Below are 24030 nucleotides of genomic sequence, written 5' to 3'. Positions count from 1 at the left end.
TTATTTTTTAAATAATTTTATAAGAAAGCAAACAAGTTAATCAGATGAAACTGTCACAGAAAATCTTAGCTATAATATTGTATTTTTTAAAAGTTGTTTCCTTTATGCGTTCATACATTTCTATTGAAAAAAAAATTTTTTTAGTAGTTTGCATTTATATTTTTTATTGTGTAATTTATTTTTTATTTGTATTCTACTCAAGCGAAGCGATACGAAAACCTTCAACTTATCTAAAGCATATTTTGTGGTATTAATAATGTACACCAATTCGTTATAAAGATTAATCAAAATAGAGATTTGGCAGAGTTAGTGTCAGAGTCAATTCGACCTATTTAACACAGCACCTCAAATTTTAAACCTAAAATCAATAAATAACATTCATACAATACATAATACTCAATCCATCCCCATACCCATTTTTACCGATTTATAACAAGTTTCTCGTCAACTCTTTAAGTTAAGTTCCAAAAAAAAAATGTTAATTTTGAAGATAATATCCATACGTTTGTTATGTTAATTATATGAAATTCCCTCGATAGAAAAACACCGCTAAGTAAGCTCCGAAAATTATTAAAAACACGTTTTGTTCTGTTATTTAATATGATAACATATTTGAACTGTATTTGAAAAGTGTATTTCTTTATTAAAATTTTGAGCATGTCGTAATTTTCCAAGTTTACTAACTGTGCTCGGTCGAAATGTAAATAATTCATTTTTGTAAATACAATGATTCTGAGGCAAATATATTTTTTATAAATTCTTTCAACTTCATAAATCCTACAATAATTATAAAATCCAATCATTTTTCACTAGTAAAAATATAAAAATTTAAAACACCGTTGCACTTGCCACTTTGTCATACAGACGTCATCCCGCTCGTATGGGTTGTTTATCTAGAGCAGTGCGACGGTGTAAGTTTTGATGACGCGTGAAAAATATTAAAATGTGTTGAAAAAAATATTATCACCTCTTTTCCAGTCGGTCCTGGAGCATAAAACGATCACCTTTATCTAATTCTTAACCAGCCAACCGCGGCGATGAAATTATGATGTATATCTCTAGAAATTAAGAATAGACGAGATGCAATGGGATTTCTTTTACACTACGATTGATCTAAAAACTTCACGAAGTGTTAAATAAAGAAAGAGTTCTTAGAGAAACGTGTTTTTTGTGAAGTTTTTATAACGTTATTATTTTAAACCCTTTGAAGAATGAACGTGTTAAATCTGTCGTGTTAATGTTTCAAGAATAGAATTATACAAATATTCTAAGAGTATTGTAGGCGTGTCTGTATACAATAATTAAGATCAATTTGTGCTTACTTGTGTTGAAATTTATGAAATTTAAAAAAAGAACCGATTTTTTTTCTTGAGTCAAATCAAATTGTAATGGCATGTCTGACGCTTAGGAATCAAAAGGACTTATGTACATACATTACTAAATACTAAATATGGAGCAATCAATTTTCGTGGCTTCTTCTGTCTAGATATTTTAACATTTTAAAGCTACGTAGCTTATAATGGGAAAGATACTTACTGCAAGCTGAAAATAGTCGAAGTAGAAAACTGATATCGCCGATTCATAAAGGAGCTATTATAATTTTCTAATCGGTTAATTTAATATTATTTTGGCCAGAATTTTAAGGCTGTCACCGAGAAAACTTGTTAATTTATTAAAAATCTTTTCAAATTATTCGTATTCCTGTTAAAAACACGATTGTAGGCTATTAACGAATGAATTGATAGGTATCCTAATAAACTTTTGTCACGTTGTCCGAACACGCATTTTTGCATTTCGTCATGATATATTCAGACCAATGATGGTGGATGAACACGTGTTCCGATATTATTACGGATTTACCAACAATTTTATCAGTAAGCAGCTTGTAGTCCAGTTTTTAAAAGGAAGACGAATAATTCAAGTTCAAAGGTATTAATTAGGAAGTAACTTGAAAAATTCTAATTCAACACAGGCTAGCCTAGTGAGGCGCAATTTGAGAAACCTCAACTAACTGTGCTTTTATTTTCTTTTTTACCTTCATCATATTATTTTTGTATTTTTCTGTTAATTTCATAACCTTAAAAAAAGTTACAAATCAATGTACAATATACATCATAATATGCATTTTCAGTTATAATGTGCAAACTTTCTTAAATAAAGATATATATTATATAGTATATACTTGCTCCTGATGAGGTGAACTTTGTTAATGAAACTTGTAGAGGTTATATATATTAAAGTGATGTAAACAAAGTTATTTGTGTTTTAATATAATAAATATATTATAATTATTTATAATTTGAAGATATTTTCAATAATTTATCATTACTCATTTAGTACCTTCATTAATATTATTTACAATATGTGGGACAATCCGACAGACGGCGTTATCAAATTTAGCCGTTTCGTCAGAATGAAAATAGATTAATTAATATTTTAGATTGATTCATGGTGATACTCCGAAAGTAGGGAAATTCTGTGAATATTTTACACCTTGTCAATGGGAATTAATTATTTCGGCGTCACATCTCACATCATTACCAGACCATACTGGACCCAGGCGTCGATATGTCTTGAAGCAGTTTCTTTGGTTCAAAACATGGCGTTTTTTATTGCCTTTTTGCTTCCATTTATAAAGCGCAGATGGCAGCATAGCGTCCGGTCGTAAAGTCCGCCATTGTGCGGCGACAGGGTGATACTAAATTCATTAATATATTTCTATGAAACAATTAAATTGCAAATTCCCCAAAATAGAGCAATTAGAATTATACTTGGGTGAAATATGTTTTCAAATGTAACTCAAATGTTAAAGGAACGATGATATTTATGCATAAAATAATAAACAACCTATTACCAAAATGAGAAAATACTTGGATAAAATAGATTTTCAAAAGTAACTACAATGTTAAAGGAACCAAATTGGCTCACAGTGAAATCTTGAATGCGATGATATTTATACATAAAATAATAAACAACCTATTACCAAAATAAGAAAAATACTTGAATAAAATAGATTTTCAAAAGTAACTCAAATTTTAAAGGAACTAAATTGGCTAACCGTGAAATCTTGAATGCGATGATATTTATACATAAAATAATAAACAACCAAAATGATAAAAATACTTGGGTGAAATAGATTTTCAAAAGTAACTCAAATGTAAAAGGAACTAAATTGGCTAGCGGTGATAAATAAAAATAATAAACAACCTATTACAAAATACTTTTTAAAAATTATATTCAACAAACAAATCTACAGACAAAACTAAAGAAAGTGTAATAAAATTAGGGAACCAAAATAGAAAATGTACAAAATAATTAACTATACAACATTATAATGCGCTGCCCAAAACTATAAAGTCTGCAACAATTGATAGGTTCGAGCTGCATTGTAGGAACCATATTAATCAAAAGAAAATGTAATTTTTAGTAAAAATGTTGTAATTTATTGGTGTTTATATTAGACATTTGTAAACTTGGATGTACGAATGGCTATAGTAAAATTTTTAAAAATATGTATTAATTTTTGTTGTGAGTCATGATAACTATAGTGCAAAGAACTCTGATTCGTCGTGTATTTAAGTGTCATTTTCAAAATTGGAACGGATTTGTGCGAAAAATTCAGAAAAGCAGCAAAGTACCTACCTACAGTATAAAATTTTAACAGACAAATATTTTGATTGTCATTTTCAAAATTGGAACTCATTGTGTCAAAAATTCCGACAAGCGAAGACTTACGTATGATATAATATTTTAACAGAAAATTATTTTAACTGTATTTTTCAAAATTGTTACTGATGTACGATGATATAATTTGATAACGTATATTATATAACTGAGAAATAAAGAAAAAAACGAATTATGTTAAATATTAAAGAGTTGCTGTAAATATTTTTTCTTGATATTTCTGCAGCAATTGTTCTTGTTCTGATGTTATTTTAATAAACTTTCAGCTTCACAAATCCTACCATTATAATGTCCCGTGTTTTGTCACGATGGAAGAGGTCTTTACTAAAATCTCTAGGATATTTTTCTATAAAATACAAGTGGAACGGACGACTCAAAACATTTAATATATATTTTGCAGTCGTCAGAAAGAGGAGAATAAATATTGAAATGCCAAGAGTCAGAATATGTCAGCCGGTTCATTTTGATTTTTAGTATTTTTTTTAGTCAAAGATGTGGTTAGTTTATGATCACCCTGTAAAGCCATATAGTATGCTACGCCTTGGATCATTTTTCGTGTCAAATAGCTACCGGGCATGGGCACAGGGCACCGAAGAACTGGCACCGGCACGTCGTGGGCACGTCTCAACACGTCATTCGGACAGTTAAATACACACACACCGACAGACGTACAAACAAACACACGTATTGTATTTTTTACAGTGTGATAAATAACAACTTTAGAAACACAAGGAAACATTGACTCGATTTTACTAGGAATTTATACTCGTGTATATACACGAGGAATTAATAGTAGAAGAATTAATGGTAGAGAAATGATTAATAATAATTTATCAGTGTTTAATGCAGCAGCACAGCTCATAACCGGGGTTTCAAAATATTCGCACATTTCAGAACACCTTCGCAACCTTCCGAAAAAATTCCAGTACAAATTGTGCTGGAAGGTGTTTAAATCCATCAACGAAATGGCCCCACCCTACATCTCTGAACTATGCGTCCCGGAAAACACTGGTCTGAGGCAGTCAATTCTTAGATCAGCAACTTCATCAGCTGTAGGCAGACTGATGGAACCTAAGCGCAAGCCAAATACTAAGTTTGGTGAACACGTTTTCGGAGCATCTGGGCCGAAGGCTTGGAATAAACTCCCTCCGGAACTAAGATCCATAACAAGTCCAACAGAATTCAGGTCCAAACTAAAAACTTTTTAAGCTGTCATACCTTTAAATTAAATATCCATTCCTGAGAGAAAGTCCAGTTATATCCAATTATGTCCTAAAACCTGTATCTAAATTTCGCTAATAAACAATCAGTTTATGTTAATTAAGTGCTAATCTTAACTGACCTACCAGGTAAGTATGGTACTGTCTCTATGGTATTATCTCCATATTGTTAGTAATAACATAGATACGATTATACCAGCCCAGCCAGGAGCACTCATGTCCCGGTGACACCGGTACACAAGGGGACACTGTTGTTAGGACTTGAAACACGTGCTTTGAGGATTGGAAGGAGTTTGTATTTTCCAAAAATTCTAAAACTTCATGTACTTAGCAGTATAATATTTTAAATAACATGAAATTTCGTTGTATGAATATATTCCTCTTGTCGGGAATATCACCGTACGCGTCCCTTTCTTAATCGTGTTTGTAACACAGTGATACATGATTTGATTTAACCACACAAGGATCCCATTTCTGTAGAATTTGATTTACTTTCTTCCTTCCTCTACCATGCTTATGCTTTACAGTCATACATCAGGGTCAGTATCAGCATTCCATTGTGGACTGCTAACCTCGCTTCTTTATAGACGGCAAGACAGAGAACCTATTAAAATACATCATAAACACTTGGTAGATGGTATTACTTGAATTATAAACATCCCATAATCCTCGGGATGAATGTATGAACTAATTGCACGTTTTTTTCCTCAGAGGAAATATTATAAATACGGAGTGAGCAATTCACGCAATTCCTAGAAGTTGTGCATATTAACCACGTGTGGTAAATGCAGAAATGCATCCAAGTAAATTCTTACACTGAACTCATAAAATTTTCTTTTAGAACGATGCGATTAAAAGACATGTTCTTATTACTGGTTAATAAATTATTAATACATCTAGCGCAGACCCGTCAAAAATCATGGGATAGTCTTAAATCTTGACAAATCATTTCAAATTTTAAAAATAAATATCATATTGCATTGTAGGTAGGTACCTACTTACTTTATGGCTTGTCTGAATTATCCACACAGTCAGTTGCAATTTTGAAAATGACACTTAAATTCAAAGCAAAGAGTTCATTGAACACGCAGGACTAACACATATAACAGACAACAGAAATTAGTAAATAAGTAGGTAATTTATCTCTTGTTTAAATTCTTCACGCAATCGGTTGCAATTTTGAAAATGAGATTTCATTGTACCGCAGGACTGAATCACAGCACAGACAACCGATATTATTAAAAAGTTCGTACTTTATCGCTTGTTTGAATTCTTCACGCAATCGGTTGCAATTTAGAAAATGACTATTAAATTCAAAGCAAATGAGTTCATTGAACCAGATTTCACACAGGTCTAACATACAGCACAGACAACCGGAATTTTTATGTCTGATAAAAGGTTGGTAGGAACCTTATTGTTTGTTTAAATTCTTCACACATACAGTTACAATTTTTAAAATCACACTGATATTAGTATATTTGATGATGTTGTAATGCTGACAAGCCAATATGGACATTAGCCACTGAAACGGGCCGAGAATTTGCATTTAAGAGGAAGCTACAAGCCGATAATGTGTATATTCTTGGTATACCTTATATTGTAGGTAATAGGCATTAAAATCGCTTCACAAATGGATTCTAGAAACGTTCGATTTCAAGCACAAAACTGGTTTTTATTTATTTTGTAAATAATTTTATAAGAAAGCAAACAATTTAATCAAGTGAAACTGTCACAGATAATCTTAGCTATAAGACTGTATTTTTAAAAAGTTGTTTCCTTTACGCGTTCATACATTTCTATTGAAAAAAATATATTTTTTAGTAGTTTGCATTTATATTTTTTATTGACTAATTTATTTATTTATTTGTATTCTACTCTAGCGAAACGATAGGAAAACCTTCAATTTATCTAAAGCATATTTTTTAGTATTCATCATGTACACCAATTCGTTAGAAAGGTTAATCAAAATAGTGATTTAGCATTAAGCTTCGCCTTAACGGGGAAAACGTTTAAGTATTCAAAATTGCAATGTCCACGAAGGTTTTTCAGTCTTCTTCTTCGTATGATGGAGATGGTGAGGTTATTCTACCAGACGAGGGCATCGGGAGTAACTTGGTTCAGCACAGACCTCTGGGAAAATTGTGAAAGGGTCATTCTACGTGTATATGTGTAGGCCTTCAATGATACTATCATTGATGACGATCAAATAATAATGTCGCTCTTAACGGAGCGTCAAACGCTGCCGTGTTCGCCCATTTCAACAGTTATAATATATATGTTATGTATGTATATCTTAAATCGGTATCAGGAGCGCAGAGACGAGAAGAGATAGGAGAGTCTGTTGGGAGAGAAATAGAGATGGGAGCCGAGAGACGAGGTAATTAGTCACTGACAGGCGGCGGTACCGCGTGATGTACGAGCCACACGTCATTAGTGTGATCTACAGATCATTATTTCATCTCGGGACCTGGACCGAGCCGGGGATGCTGGAATAGTAGTGTTGGTACGTCCCACGATCGACAATTGACATTATTAAATTATTAAAGTAAAAAAATAAAATATTTCACCAAAGCGTTTATTTAATCATTTTTTAAAACAATGGCAAACATTACCAGATTATCTTGACAATTTAAATAATAATTTAGGTGGAGTGTCTTGTGTGCTGTATGTAACTCAGGTTGGAAGATCTCTAGAACTGGGATTTGCTTTGATTTTCAAAGTTAGAGCGGAAAACACTGGTCTGAGGCAGTCAACTCTTAGATCAGCAACATCAGCAGCTGTAGGCAGACTGATGGAACCTAAGCGCAAGCCAAATACTAAGTTTGGTGATCGCGCTTTCGGGGCATCTGGGCCGAAGGCTTGGAATAAACTCCCCCCGGAACTAAGATCCATAACAAGTCCAACAATATTCAGGTCTAAACTAAAAACTTACCTTTTTAAGCTGTCATACCCTTAAATTAAATATACCATTCCTGAGAGAAAGTCCAGGTTTATCCAATTTTCCAATTATGTCCTAAATCCTGTATCTAAAGTTCGCTAATAAACAATTACTTCTTCAAATTTTGCAAATTCACTTTGTTGCACCATTTTATTAATAAAATAATTAAAACACTTTGTTTTTACCACGATAATCTTTATTTTTTATATAAAGTCAACATGTTTCGAGAACGATGTTCTCTTCATCAGGACAATTAATGTACTAAAAACTAAATTGTCAAGTATATAGAGACAGGTGTGGGTAGAAAAGGAAGTAGTGTGGGGGGGGGTTGAGGGGAGGGGTGAGAGGTGGAAAGGGGAGGTGCTTAGAAGATCAAAGACAAAAAATTACAATGGAAATATGTTTAAGACAGGGTTATTCACAAAATTAGTTTGATTATTAATAATATTATTAGTGTGTACAATTTTAAAACCAGTATTTATGTCAAATGAATGGTTGAATTCAATTAGATGGTTAGCAAATTCCGTATAATTATTGCTATTTAGACATCTCAAATGTTCCTTAATCCTTGTTTCAAAATTTCTGCAAGTTTTACCTATGTAAAAATGGTTACAATCATTGCAATTCAATGGATAAACTCCGGATTTTTTCATTTTTAAGTCTTTGTCCTTGTTATAAGCTAACTACTTCCTTTTCTACCCACACCTGTCTCTATATACTTGACAATTTAGTTTTTAGTACATTAATTGTCCTGATGAAGAGAATATCGTTCTCGAAACATGTTGACTTTATATAAAAAATAAAGATTATCGTGGTAAAAACAAAGTGTTTTAATTATTTTATTAATAAACAATTAGTTAATGTTAATTTAATGTTAATCTCAAGTGACCTACCTACCAGGTAAGTATTGTACTGTATTTTATCTCCATATATAGTTAGTAATAACATAGATCATTGTAGAAATGTATTACATATATGTACAGCGCCCTTGGGGTGATTTTGCACAAAAACGGCGCTAGACAAATCATCCTAATATTATTATTATTATTATTAAGACAAGCGATAAAGTAGATAAAAATTATGTTATTAGTTAATAAGACAGGTGTCGTAATTTTTCAGATTTACTAACGGTTCATTCTAAAGGTAAATTTCTAATATCATTTGAAACGCGATGAGGGAGAGAATACATTTTTTTTTTAAATATTTTCACTCTCACAAATCCTACAATATAAGTGCTTTGAAATAATTCGATCATTTTGAATCCTTCCTAATCGAATTAGTTCATTGAAATACCCCATCCCTATGAATTTGACTGTATTCTCAAACTGTTGTATGAATAGGAACAATAATGTACGTTGCGTTCTTTCTGTGTCTTGAAATAATTCGATAATTTTGAAACCTTTCTAATCGAATTAGTAGATCGGGTCGCTCCATCCCTGTTAATTTGACTGAATTCTCAAACTGATGCATAAATAAGAACAACTATGAACTCCTTGTTCTTGTTGTGTTGGGCGATCTTATAGTTGTAGACTGCAGGATAGTGAAGGCGCTAATGTATCCGGTATTAGCGTTAAAAGGGTGCCAGTTATCTTGAACTCGTTATGCGTTGAGATTAGATGTAAATATAACTGTTGAATTAAATAAAAAGATCTAAAATAATTAATGCTTTTGATAACCTACTAACTTATGGGCAGCTCACAACTCTATATTGATTCATAATCCTTGCTTCAATCGCATTCATACATCGTATCACACACTGAACAGATAATACGATACGATTATATCACCCCATTCAGGAGCACACCTGTCCTGGTGAGAGCGGCACACAGTGGGCTGAAAATCGCCTTTCATAGACATAGAGACTTGAATTTTCAAGGGTATTTTTTTGGCTAGAAATGGATTCTGCTGATCATTACTATGCTATAAAATTTCGTACGAAGCAATTGCGTGTACAAATGAAGGAGTTATCATTTTTTTAAGAAAACTTTGTATGGCACTGACATTAAAAATGAGGCTATCTCTGGAATCATAAGGTTGACCATTATATCCTTACACACAGATATACTACTATTTATTTGTATTTTTTTGACATACTTCGTATTGTGGCGCAACTTGTGATTTTTTTTTTTAAATCCTCAAAGTTGAAAAAAAAACTTTTTTATGTTGATGATTCATTTTAATGCTTAAATGCTTTACATATGAGTATGCTTTGTCTAGTTTACAATATTTTATTTACACTGCAAGCCTAAAAGCATTTGAGCAGTCTACAGTAATGGTGTTTGAAAGAGAGAGTACGAAAACAGTGTGCAATATAGCTGTGAATGAGGAATACTTGGAACAGGTGGATGAGTTTGTGTATTTAGGAAGTATGTTCTAGAGAGATGGGAAGGCTGACAGAGATATTGAAATAAGTGTAAATGCAGGTAACTCCATTAATGGAGGACTGAACGCAATTGGCGCTAACAAAAAAATGTCCAAAGAAGCGAAGTTAGCGGTCCACAATGGAGTGCTGGTACCTACCTTGATGTATGGAAGTGAGGCATGGAACTGGCAAAGAAAGGATGAAAGTAGATTGAATGCTGTTGAAATGATATCCCTGAGGCGTATGTGTGGTAAAACCATGTATGATCGTGTGAGGTATGTGGAGGTCCTCAAAGAGTGCAAGGCTGATGTAAGCGTAATGAGTAAGATCAAGAAAGGGACACATAGATGGTTTGGGCATGTAGAGCGAATGAGCGAAGAAAGTAGTGTAAGGAGAATATACGATGCAAATGTGAATGGTAGCAGAAGTCGGGGACGCCCGAGGAAGACATGGCACGACCAAGTGAATCAGATACTTGAGACGGGCCATGCCAAAAGTCGGAATAATAGAAGAGTATGTAGGAGACGATGTATTAATGTGAATGAGGCAAGAAGTGTGTGCCAAGACCGAGTTGTTTTGCGGTCCGTCCTCTCTGCCTACCCCTGCGGGGAAACGGCGTGATGGATGGTTAGCTAGTTAGTTAGTTAGCTACTTACTGTTTCACCACATTATAATTATTTCCTTTCTCATAAATATCACATATCTACTTACACAGGACGTAGAAAGAAGATATTATATTGAAGAGGCAGACATCTCATATTATGTTGTTTTTCTCACACAGATACTTATGGACGACATGTTTTGAATTACGGTGCATTGTTTATACCCTGGTCTCTAGTTTTATTATTCAAGACACGGATCGGATGGCAGGGAGATGATATTATGCGGGACTATTTGAACACCGAAATGTTCAACAAAGGAAATACCAGAAGCTGTTCTTTGTGATTTTTAAAGCAGTCCGGATGAATTTTTGTTTTGTAGGGGAAACGTATTTGTAATGATTAAGAAAATATTTTATAAAATTACACAATTCATAATAGATTTATAATAGGTCACGCAATTATTGTTGACCAAAACAACACAAACTTTGGATCGTGTATTGGCGCATATGTACACTTTCTATAGTGATGTCCTTGCCAAATTTCACTGAGAAACAGCGTGTTGTTCTTTTACGCCATAGAAAAGCGGACGAGAAATGTTTAGGTAATCAAATTTGAATATATTTTTCTTATAGCCTTTCAACGACACTGAGAAACGGCATGTTGTTTTTTACGCCATAGAAAAGCGGACAAAAAATGTTAAGGTAATCGAATTTGAAAATATTTTTCTTATAGCCTTTCCAACGACATTGAGAAACGGCATGTTGTTTTTTACGTCATAGAAAAGCAGACAAGAAATGTTAAGGTAATCAAATTTGAATATGTATTTCTTATAGCCTTGCCAACGACACTGAGAAATGGCATGTTGTTTTTTTACGCCGTAGAAAAGCGGACAAAAAATGTTAAGGTAATCAAATTTGAATATGTTTTTCTTATAGCCTTGCCAACGACACTGAGAAACGGCATGTTGTTTTTTTACGCCATAGAAAAGCGGACCAAAAATGTTAAGGTAATCAAATTTGAATATGTTTTTCTTATAGCCTTGCCAACGAAACTGAGAAATAGCATGTTGTTTTTTTACGCCATAGAAAAGCGGCCAAGAAATGTTAAGGTAGTCAAATTAATAATACTATCGTATAATATATTATATTATTATATCCTGACGAAGCTATCCCGGTTTTAATAGCGTTGGTCATTTTTCTCCAGAGTACATCGAGAAACAATACCCATAATAAAAGGATCTACAAAAAGCGAGTAGTTCGAGTTAAAAGTAGAGTTTGATATTTGAAAATACCGAGTTAATATACGAAAGAGTCGGTCGAACGCCGAAGCTATAAAACGGTTCAATTCGTCGCGATTCGGGCCATTTCGATCCGCAAGAAGCACAAAGCGTGAGGCGTTGTGTTGGCATCGTTAGAATCGTCTGGACTTGCGAATGGTTATTGCGGAGACTTGAAGATACGTAGTATTCGTAAAAACTTCGATATATGACCAAAACCAGCAGACGCCTTGGTAGGTAGGTAGGTAGGTAGATAAGTAGATAGGTAGGTATATAGGTAGGTAGGTAGGTTGGTAGGTAGGTAGGTAGGTAGGTAGGTAGGTAGGTAGGTAGGTAGGTAGGTAGGTAGATAGGTAGGTAGATAGGTAGGTAGGTAGATAGGTAGGAAGGTAGTAGGTAGATAGGTAGGTAGGTAGATAGGTAAGTAGGTAGATAGGTAGGTAGATAGGTAGGTAAGTACGTAGATAGGTAGGTAAGTAGGTAGATAGGTAGGTAAGTAGGTAGATAGGTAGGTAAGTAGGTAGATAGGTAGGTAAGTAGGTAGATAGGCAGGTAAGTAGGTAGATAGGTACACAGCGCCCTTGAAGTGATTTTGCATAAAAACGGCGCTATACAAATCATTCAAATATTATTATTTATTAGGTAGGTAATCTTCACTGCCGTTATTATGAAATATAATCTCAAGGGCGATGTGTTAGGTGACGTATTATCAGTGCCTTGGCAATTCGGCGCCCGGAGCGGACTGCTCCAATTGCGCCCGCATAGGGCAGGCCCTGTGAACGGCCACAGCAAATGGGAGTGAATAGTTACGGATTAACGTGCTAAAATAAAATCTAACAAATACAACTGAGGATTGAACCGTCCTACCCAGGGACTACTGTCAACAAAGCTAACATCAAGCCAAATCCTAATTGGATAGTGCCGACATTTATTTCGTATATTAACTGCTGTAAATTTTGAAATATAATGTCATTCAATTTCAAAAAATCCGCATGTGCGCGCGATTATTATTATTTTTTATTATAGCGATTATTTAAACATTGTACATACAAAATATGATGATAAATATATAAAATAAATATATAAAGTAAATTGTATTTCTTAGACCTCCTCACTAGGGTGACCTGTGCAGAGGCGGACTAAAGTTATTCATTTCTGTTTTATTAGTTTTCTATGCCGTTTTTAACGTTTTGTTCAGAGTTTTTTCTTTAATCTCTTTCAGCCAAATTTTTATTCTTGATTTGTAATCATTCAATTGTTGTATTGTAATAGTTGTTTCATTGCAACCAAAAGTGAATGGATTGTCATCGACAACAAGTCTATCTGGGGGAGTTTCAGCTTGATCGTATGTCGGGAAGTGGATTAATTTCCATTTAATTTTTTCATTTATTATAGTTTTCAATCATTCAAATTTCAAATAAATGTAAACGACTGATATGAAATTCTGTTAATTTATTGAAAATCTGGTCAAATTATTGGTTTTCCTGTTAAAAATGGGACTGTGAGCCTATAACGAATAATTTGAAAGAGTTCCTAACAAAGAATCAGTCAAAAGCGAATGATTTATGAAGACGGCAGAACACGTGTTCATACAAATACTGATACTGTCGCATTCCGCCATGATACGTATTAGGAAAAGAACACGTATTCTCGATATATTCCGAATGACTAATATTTCATCAGAAAGTTGGCACGCTTTTTTTTAACAGGATCATTTTTCGTCTTGTACATAAAAATGAGAGACTTCTTACAAACTAAATACTAGTCAGTAAATACAACAAGTAATCCTGTATTACCATATTTAACCCACGTTTAAGTTCATCGCACCCAGTCCCACAGCCAAAACAATACAACTCGAAAGATTTAAACAAAATGAAAATAAAAAATAAGATAAAAAAGCAAAAAGAAAATTCAATAAAAACCCTGCGAGGCCGCGATCTAGGGATAAGAGAAACATCATAATTTGTTCCTCGGGGGTTCGAAATACCCACGCTCTTCAAGCTCTGGGTCTTCGTGTACAAACTGGTGGGTACCTTCGGCGTATATTTATTCATTTAAGTTACCCGATATTACGAGATCGCTTTGACCGCAACCGTTTAGTGACCGGGTAACGGGTGAAGGGGTACAAAATACCCGATCAAATAAAACAAAATTATAATTTATTAATTGAAAAATCACATCAAGGGCGCTGTACAATTTACTAAGAGTTCCTAGGCTCTATCTATTTTTATTATTTAAAAACAGATGCAGAAAAACATACTTACCTGGCAGATAAACAAAATTATTTTAAAAAGTTTATGACTTTGCACGCAGAGGACACTATAGTAAAAACACTGGAGATTGATTAAATATTTTACGACTTTGCACGCAGAGGACACTATAGTAAAAACACTGGAGATTGATGAAATAGTTTACGACTTTGCACGCAGAGGACACTATAGTAAAAACACTGGAGATTGATTAAATAGTTTACGACTTTGCACGCAGAGGACACTGTAGTAAAAACACCGGAGATCGATTAAATAGTTTACGACTTTGCACGCAGAGGACACTATAGTAAAAACACTGGATATTGATTTTACATTTAATATTTTACCCTCCATTAGTATTGATATTTATTTGAAAGACTGAAAAATTTAGGACTGGAGAATTTTTATGAAATGACCTTAAAAAGCTTATAAATTCTTAGTCGTTTAATATTGGGTGTTAAAAATAAGTAGCTGAATTCTCCGACGTTGTCCCGGCTTTACTCAGAGATTTTCAAATTAAAATGTAGACAGTAATTTTCTTCTTGTCTTGTTGTGAAAAATTTCAAAAATTCCGTTTCGAGGGATAGGAAGAGAGGATGGAATTCACGACAGACAACTCTGACCAGCGATGATATCATCAGCTATCGGAAGATTGAAAGAACCAAAACGCACACCAGATACTAATTTTGGTGAGCGTGCTTTCGGAGTGCACAGATCTAAACAATGAAAATAATTGCCACAAAAGTTAAGAATGATTAAAGACAATTAAGTAGGTTCCTCAGGCTGAGTAACTGATTCTCTCCAGTTTCCTGGGTCCACTCCTCGCGGAGAGCCAAATGATACTTGATCACTCCAGCGCATTGGTGACCTTCCTTTGCTTCTCCTGCTGAACACATTGCCAGTGACTATAAGTTTCTCCAAGTTGGAGTCCTCAGTTTGGCAAACAACGTGTCCAAAGTATCTTAAAATACGTTGTAGGTAGATAGTTGAAAGCCTGTTAATTGTGGACTATCTGATAAAACTCCGCAGTTTGAAAACTTCAAAATTTATTTTTGAAAATAACAGAGGGCACCACTTTCGTTCACAACAATCCTATAATGTACAGTCATTAGGTTAATAATACTATCTGATTCCTAGCTCTTCCAGAACGGACGCACGTTATTTCATGCAATAGTGCGCAAATGCGTCGATCTGTTTTATTTATATTTATTTATTTAATATCCACGGTATAAATATACCATAAACAATAACTGCATGACACGCAATAATCAAATACTAGAATGATATTTTTTTAAACAACAACCCTGTGGCATTTGAACGTAAAATGACGACAGAAAGTATAACATTAATACAAGCTCTAGAAGTACATACAGAATATTATAATATAGAAAAATAATTAAACTAAGGTTAAATTAATATTGATTGAGAAGAATGGAAAATTCATTTCCACTTACTATTTTCTTTAAATCTCATGTTATCTTAAGTTAAAAATCGTGAGGGGGTATAAAAAGACTTAGTACGCTATACAAAAAAGTGCGGTCACTTTGAGGTTAGGAACATCAAACCTCAGGAGTTCTCGACGTTTTTTATTACTTAATATAATACAAGAGAATGCAGCAATGGAAAGCGTATACTCGCCTTTGTAACCATTAATCAGCCACTTTACGGCCCGGCCTCTACAACTGTGGGTCGCCTGAACTTAAAAAACTATTTAAATTATTTAAGCCGAGACAATACCCCAAAATAAAATCCAGAATTTTAACGACGTAAGTGAAGCAGACGTGGACAGGAAATTCAATTAATGAAGGACTGCTAATGCGGTAGTCGCTAATAAACCAAAAGCATAATAATGATATAAAGGAAGTCGAATACAAACATCAAGGCAATAAATTGGCGGAGGAAGAACGGAAGCAGAATTAATACCGTATAAATGACATCGAGGTTGCCTCCTAATTTTTATTTAAAGAGTTAATAACGACGATAAAATTTGCTATCGATATCTCTAAAAATGAAGAAAGTTATGAGCTTTCAAACTGAACATAAGCAAAATGTGGTGACCGGGTATGTCATCACTTTTAATGACTCACTCATAATCACTTGAATCACCTTTTAAAGGAGTGTTGAATTTTATCATGGAATGTATGCATCTGTGTCTTGCTTTCAACGCTATATTATGCGTGTATAATTTGGACGTGGCATATACGTATTATATGCTGGGGTGCCACAAGACGCTATAACTTTCTCAGGAGAGGGGGTCAGATCAATTGGGGAACTGCTGCGGAATATTAATATTTCTTTGTATGAGATCTGTCACTTTGACAGAGGACAGCCGCGTAATTACGACGCTCCGTAAAATTTTCTGCCTACGAGGGTGAGAATTTTCAAATATCGCCTGGCTAGCAGATCATAGGGCATATTATCGCACTTATAACACATCATATATTTAGGTGTGACAGGTCTGTATGGGAATGTATGGCGAGCAATATGAAGTTATATAAAACGCTTTGAACTTGTAGCGTAATCTGTCACCCCCTTAAGTATTCATAAATCGAATGGAATTGCTACAGTACTAACGCACAAAGTCCGTGATGTCAGCAAATATTAACGTTTTGAAGAAATATATTCTATGTATTTCCCAAAAACTCAAAAAGTTTGGGCAGTTGTCTCAGCAGTTTGAGAGTCTGTACGCAGCCTCTTTGGTCCGAATAACCCTCGGCCGGAGTTTATGTGGTGATATTACCACCGATGTTCAGATCACCGACAATATATTACACGGCACACGGCGTACGACCTGCAGTACCGTGGTACCGCACCGCCGGCACAACTCGCATATGTACATATGCACATTATGCTCTCTGCGTTTATTCTAATAATATTATGCTGAATAAACACGTCACAATTCACAATAAATAAATAAAAACTAGTGCAGACCCGTGACAAATCATATATTATAATTCCAAAATTGAAAAAGGCAATTAAAATAATTATGAGTTCATTGAACCAGAGTTACAGACAAACCAATCGATATATTTAATATTCATTTGATCCATAATTAGTTCGTCAATTGGTCCAAAGCTGAATCCCAATTGTTCCCAATTAACTGTTCTTCAAAACTAGCTTAAAGCAAACTCCCTTACATTAAATGTGAATAAAACCAAATATTTAATTTTCTCCAAAAACAAAAGAGGACAACCAATGAATGAGCATATACTCAAACTACATGAATGTCAAAAAAAAAATTCCTCAATGTTCCTGCTCGATTATAACTCAAACCAAAAGCATAAAATATCTTGGTATTGAAATTGACGATAAACTACGCTGGGATTCACACATTGATCGAACTTCAAAAAAGTTAACTAAACTCATCTACTTCTTCAAAAAATTACGGAACATTTTGTCAGCTAGGGATTTAAAGAGAGTTTACTATGCTTTATGCCACTCCAAATTGGAATATGGAATAATAGGATGAGGCTCAGCAGTATCAAAACATATAAAACAGCTGAAGGTAACTCAGAATTGCATCATAAAGACCATACTAAAGGTTCCCATAAGGACGTCAACAACAGAAATTTTTAAACAATTTGACGTTCCAAGCATACAGAAAATCTATGCCAAAAACATTTTGGTACAACACCTCAAAAATAATTCTCAGGAAAACACCTCACATACTCATAAAACCAGAGCCAAACAAACAGAGATACTAACTATACCAAAGTGTAACTCTACCTTTGGACAAAGAATCTCTGAATTTTTAGCAGTAAAGGTATATAACAAACTCCCACTTAGTATCAAACAAATCAAAACAAAAAACAACTGCATTAAGAACATTAAATCTTGGCTTAAGGAATTACCGGAAAAAGAACTTACTAGCATATTTAAAACATCGTCGTAGAAGTTTCTGGAAACCCTTACCCAAAACATGGAGTCATACCATAGAAGTCGCTGAATAACTTATCCAAAACCTAGTCCCCCTCAGCACAGGATCTCCTAGTGAGGAGGACTATGAATATAATCAACATCTATTTTTTATATATATATTCTTATAAAAATTTTAAAAAAATGTATAATATAGCTACTAAATAAAAAAAAAATTAAAAAATTTAAAAAAATTGCGGCGTCGCGGGTTCAATCCTATGCTAGTTAGTCCTCCATCATTGCACAAGCTACATATTCCCAATATATTGACAGCAGTAGGAGGAATAAAAGAATGGCATACACTCTCTTTTTGGCTTTTCTTGCCTATTCTAGTTAAAATGAGGATGTGTTGTGCAATTTTAGATTTTATAATTTTACAGTCTTTATTTACATACTTAGTAATAATAATAATATTTGGATGATTTGTATAACGCCGGTTTTGTGCAAAATCACCTCAAGGGCGCTGTACAAATATATAATACATTTCTAAAATGATCTACGTTATTACTAACTATAGAAGAGTTAAACAATTAAAAATTTATGTCAACAGTTTACATCCACCGGTTCGTCGATCACTAATACAAAAATATATGTACAATGCATTTGATGAACTTGATGCTAGAGTGTACAAATGTTAATATTCTTATTTATTTATATTTTGTGCAAGCAGATAATACACAGTACCATACTTAACCGTGTTTGGTGAATAGCCTGGTAATTCCCAACCATCCTCACCACTACCGTCATCCTTACAACATACCTCATTTGGGGATGCCATAGTCTCACTGGCTCTGGTTAAGAATCTTGTGCGTTGGTCTAATTTTTTTAATGCATTCCTGTGATATGCATATGCATCAACACACAATCCAAAGTATGTGCTAGTCACCTCAACTCTGATTGTGCGACCTATAACACTTTAACAAATAAAGAAGATACCATCACAAATCCCTGTGGAACTCCACGCCGGCCGCTATAACATAACTTATAGGTAGATAATAATAAAGTAACGTTATTATTATTTGATCGCTGATCTGAAAGTCTTAAATTTGTAAGTTAGTTGGCCGCTATAAGCAGGTTTCTTGCTTACACGAGCACGGAGCCGACCGATATAAGATATAACTACCAAGCAACTTCACAGATCACAGCATCCGGGGCGACAACCTTTAAACAAACCGCTAATGATTTCATCTCGGCTACAGGCTGGATGCTGGAGGTCGGAAAGATCGAATTAGGAATTCGACTTAGTAGAAGTTGGGACTAAGATCGTTGAGGAACGAGATCAAACCACAAGAAGAAGGATATTTAAAAAAATATTTTTAGTGGAATAACTTATTGAAATTGTAATAGTATTTAATCCTTGAAGATAATAATAACTCTAAAAAAAATCGTGAAAAAGAAAAAAATTAGTTGCGTCTAGGAATTGAACTCTGGACATCAGCCTTGCCGGGGTTTCGCTCTACCACTGAGCATTTGAGGTTTTACTGATAATAATTGGATAATTTATATACTGCCGTTGTTGTGAAAAATCACCGCAATCAGTACAGTTTATTACGAGATCCTTTTATAGTTTACAAACAGATTCAGAAATACCTACTTATTATTTAATAACACATTAATAAATGTATTAAAAAGTATAAGATTTTGCACACAGGGGACACTGTACTATAAAAACTGGACTTTATTCTACATTTGATATTTTACCCTCCATTATTATTGAAATTACATTTGTTAGAAGATTATTAGCAAAAGTAGAGTTGATATTTCCTTTAAAAGACTGGAGAATTTAGGACTCTTTGGGACTGGAGATTTTTTTTTATGAAACGACCTTAAAAAGTTTACAAATTATTAGATTTTACGTTTTTTACACATTTAGTTATACATAATGTCGCGGACTGTGAAGGTGAAAGGTTTCTATCCCTAAAGTTAGAAACATTTCACCTTCACAGTCCGCGACATTGTGAATAACTAAATGTTTTTTACACATTTAGTTATTCACAATGTCGCGGACTGTGAAGGTTAAAGGTTTCTATCCCTAAAGTTAGAAACCTTTCACCTTCACAGTCCGTGTCATTGTGTTATTCATAAAGTCGCGGACTGTGAAGGTCAAAGGTTTCTAACTTTAGGGATATGACTGTTTTAAAGGGTGAGTTTTAAGTGCAGCTCTGAATTCTGTCGAGTCTGTGAATATTCTTAAATCATTGGCAGTTCATGTCTCCAGCGAACACGAGTATAAACAATAATTAATATGACAGTGGTTAGGCAGTGATGAGGAAAATAATTTCCCTCAGGGCCTATGTCATCTTTGGGGATACTGTGGAAGGATCTTTTTAATGAAAAGAAGGAGAGAAAGTTCTGTGAAGGAAACAGGTATGAGGGGTGATTCCACCTACCGCGGTATAAGGCGAATAGTTGAGAGAGTATATACCGATGTCTTATTTTTTTAATTAAAATATTTTAAATAAATTTATTTCTAAATTGTTTTGGTGTCTTTTTTTTTCAAAATTGGAATAAATTATTTTATTCATTAAGTTTTAAAAATAAAATATAATTCAATAATTCGTTCTCATAGTAGACCCCACGCGCATAGAATTTAAAAATCATGTTCAAAGATCGGTCACCGTGTTCCCAGTACTGTGTTTCGTGTACAACAAAACATATACTCAATTAACAATCTCAGTAGAGACATAAAACACTTAAGAGGTGATTTTGATACTTAGCATGTGGGGCCGAATCACGAAAGCGCCTTCGAAACACATCATGAACGAACAGAAAAAACGCGACACATCTCATTGGGAATGTCAGAGTCCTACCAGTTCCAAACAGTTTGGGGTACTTGGGACTAATGTGCTGAATTAAAAAAGCCAACCCGTAAAAAAAAGTTTTTTTTACTACAATACGTCTATTTAAAAAGTGTAAAAAAAAATGGTTTGACCGGGGATTGAACCTTCCTTCCCACGAACTGGAGTCTACAAATCTACTACCGCGCCATATGCCGATCGGGTAGATTTATTTCGTATATTACCGACATATGTAATATGTAATGTTCAGCGTATAACACGACAACGATTCTATCTGCCGAGTTTCAGCTCGATCGGATGCCGGGAAGTGGGTTAATTTCCGTTTCTAAGATTACATGATTAGGTTAGGTTAGGCTAAGACTTCGAGTTAATATGACCTAACTGAAAGTCATTGTGTAATTCGACTTAGTATATTTTTTATGATAGAGCTAGCAATCAAACTGTTAAACAAGTCTTTAATCTGAACGGATTAATTAACTTGTCTTGCCGGAATGGTTACTTCATAAATTGGTAGGTAAATATGAGTTATTCAATTTCGGGAATGCGATGCGAGACAGCCTCTGATAAAACAAAGTAGAATTTAATAACAATAATGTCAACTGACTGCATAAACACACCTTCGTTTAGGAATACGACTTGCTTTATCCACATTTATAGACATTTAAATTAAATCTGACTATAAGCAATAATTAGTCGCCTGAAATATGTAGGTTAACATGTTTAACACTTCATACAGTATATACTTTAGGTTAACCTGTTTAATTTTATACAGCATATACTTTAGGTTAACATGTTTAACACTTCATAAAGCATATACTTTAGGTTAGCATGTTTAACACTTCATACAGTGAATTCGACCTATTTAATACAGTACCTCACATGCTCAAACCAAAATAAATAACATTAACACAATTCTTTTTCCTCCCCTTTTCCTCCCTCCCATTATCGCATCCCTTTGGGATAGAGTAACTATTTTGTCTTGTATATTTACAAAGCAATAAGATACATAAGTGAAAACCTTTTATTGGTTTAATTAATTATACACATAATACAACACTTACAACTATGAACCTAAATAAAATTAAAAAAACTTTCGCTAAACAACTACATATTTATTTATCTAATAATATTTCATGTTAGTCCTCTTTGTTTTAGGTATTTGTAATTTAAACTTATAGTGCGTAATCGTAGCGCAATGAGGTTCCATGATAACTTCTCAAAATGACAATTCAACAAACCTTTAAAAGGTGATATAAAGTTGTTAAAAGTGATGAAACACTAACTAGGTTAAATAGGTACATATGTAACCTAGTTTTTGTTACATCACTTTTCATAACTTTATAACACTAGATGTGTTGAATTGTCATTTTGATGAGATATCCGGTCACAGCACAATAAATGTATTTAATTACTGTAATAATTATGTGATTTTTTTTACGCCTAATAAGGCATTTAAATAGTGCAGGAAATGACTGTTTAAAACACTTGCACAAAAATACATATCAATAAAAATACTGTTGAATTTGATCCACACAGTATGTACCTAGGTACAAAATATAAAAATAAAAATCCAATTTTTTTTTTTCTTTCAGCCGACAAAATACTGTTAATGTGTTAGTCAATTTAAATAGATTTATCAAAATATTCCACTACTTGATGAAAAAAACTTCAATAAGCTATGCTTATATAAAGAAATTGATGTACTAAATATATCAACAACATCGGAGTATTTGTTTCTTAGCTGTTGAAACCGTCGCATAGGAGTGTAATATTGGGACGTTGATGTAGAATTGCTACAATAATATGGTAAGTACTGTCTTGTAACCGACCTGCTTGGAGTATGAAAAGAGATTACATATAATAATTATTATTATTCTGTTGGCGAACTAATAAACAAATAAATACGTGAGAGAAAGGGAAAAGGAAGGACTGACCATTTAGATCTGGTCAATAAACATCCGTGTGAAGAAAAAAAACCAAAGCTTTTCCATTCTTAAACCTCGTCGACCTGAACAAATCATCTGAGTGTACGCATCTTGGGAGAGATTGATTGTCATTATCGTGATGATGATCACAATAACATTTATCTTCCACATCACCTCAACGATTCGTTCCACTTGGAACAAGAAGGCATCCAAGAAATACTCCTAAGTAAATTACTATACTGAATCTTTCCACCAATCTTCTCTGATCACTTTTTTGCTAGGGCTTTTATATTTCTCAATTATTGCTGGCATTATGGTAATCATCGTTTTGTATAAATGTAGTAATAAACGCGCCGTTTCAATTCAGATATAGACGCGAACAACTCGGTCTTGGCACACACTCCTAGTTTCATTCGCATTCATATATAATCTTCTGTTATTCTGAATCTTGAGTGTGCCATGCAAAGACATGTATCCCAACTTCTTCTATCATTCACATTCGCATCATACATTGTGTTATTATCTCACACGATTATACACGGTTTCACCACGCATAAGCCTCAGGGATCTCATTTCTACAGCATTCAATCTACTTTCATTCTTCCCCAACCAGTTGTTTCATGTCTCACTGCCTTACATCAGGGTAGGTATTATAGCTCCATTGTTGCTAGTTTCTCTTATTTGGACATTTTTAAATGAAGTTTCCTGCATTTAGCCTTCTTACAATATCTTTAATATTAATTAAAAAAAATGTCATTTGAAGACGACACAGGTAACGAGTGGTGGCCGAATGATGCATTGTTTCAGGTTCCTGCTTAGTCGTGGCGGATTAATACTATAATAATTGTGGTAGGAAGGATAAAAAAAAAGATTGGTTATTCGTAACCTGGTATTATTTGTCTTTGTTTAAAAAAATGTATGTTCATAAATAAATATTATCAACTCAAGAGATTTATTTTGGGGGTATTATGCCGTGTTGCGCTAACTCCTTCTTAAACAAATATTTGAGACAGCATTAGTAGCTAGTGGTTTAAAAATCTGTGTATAGTTGAAAAGAAAAC

The 24030-nt window shown here is 33.8% G+C and overlaps 1 protein-coding gene across 3 annotated transcripts in view; it reads right to left on the bottom strand.

Annotated features, from left to right (window-relative positions):
• ci (transcriptional activator cubitus interruptus) overlaps nucleotides 1-24030 on the bottom strand; it is a 216204-nt gene that overhangs the window by 112724 nt on the left and 79450 nt on the right. The window lies entirely within an intron of this gene.

The sequence above is a fragment of the Hesperophylax consimilis genome, chromosome 29 (assembly GCF_061612785.1).
Source record: "Hesperophylax consimilis isolate HC1 chromosome 29, BYU_Hcon_1.0, whole genome shotgun sequence".
Classification (NCBI taxonomy): Eukaryota; Metazoa; Arthropoda; class Insecta; order Trichoptera; family Limnephilidae; genus Hesperophylax; species Hesperophylax consimilis.
The sequence above is the reverse complement of the archived record's forward strand: the minus strand, read 5'-3'. Positions and strand labels throughout refer to the sequence as shown.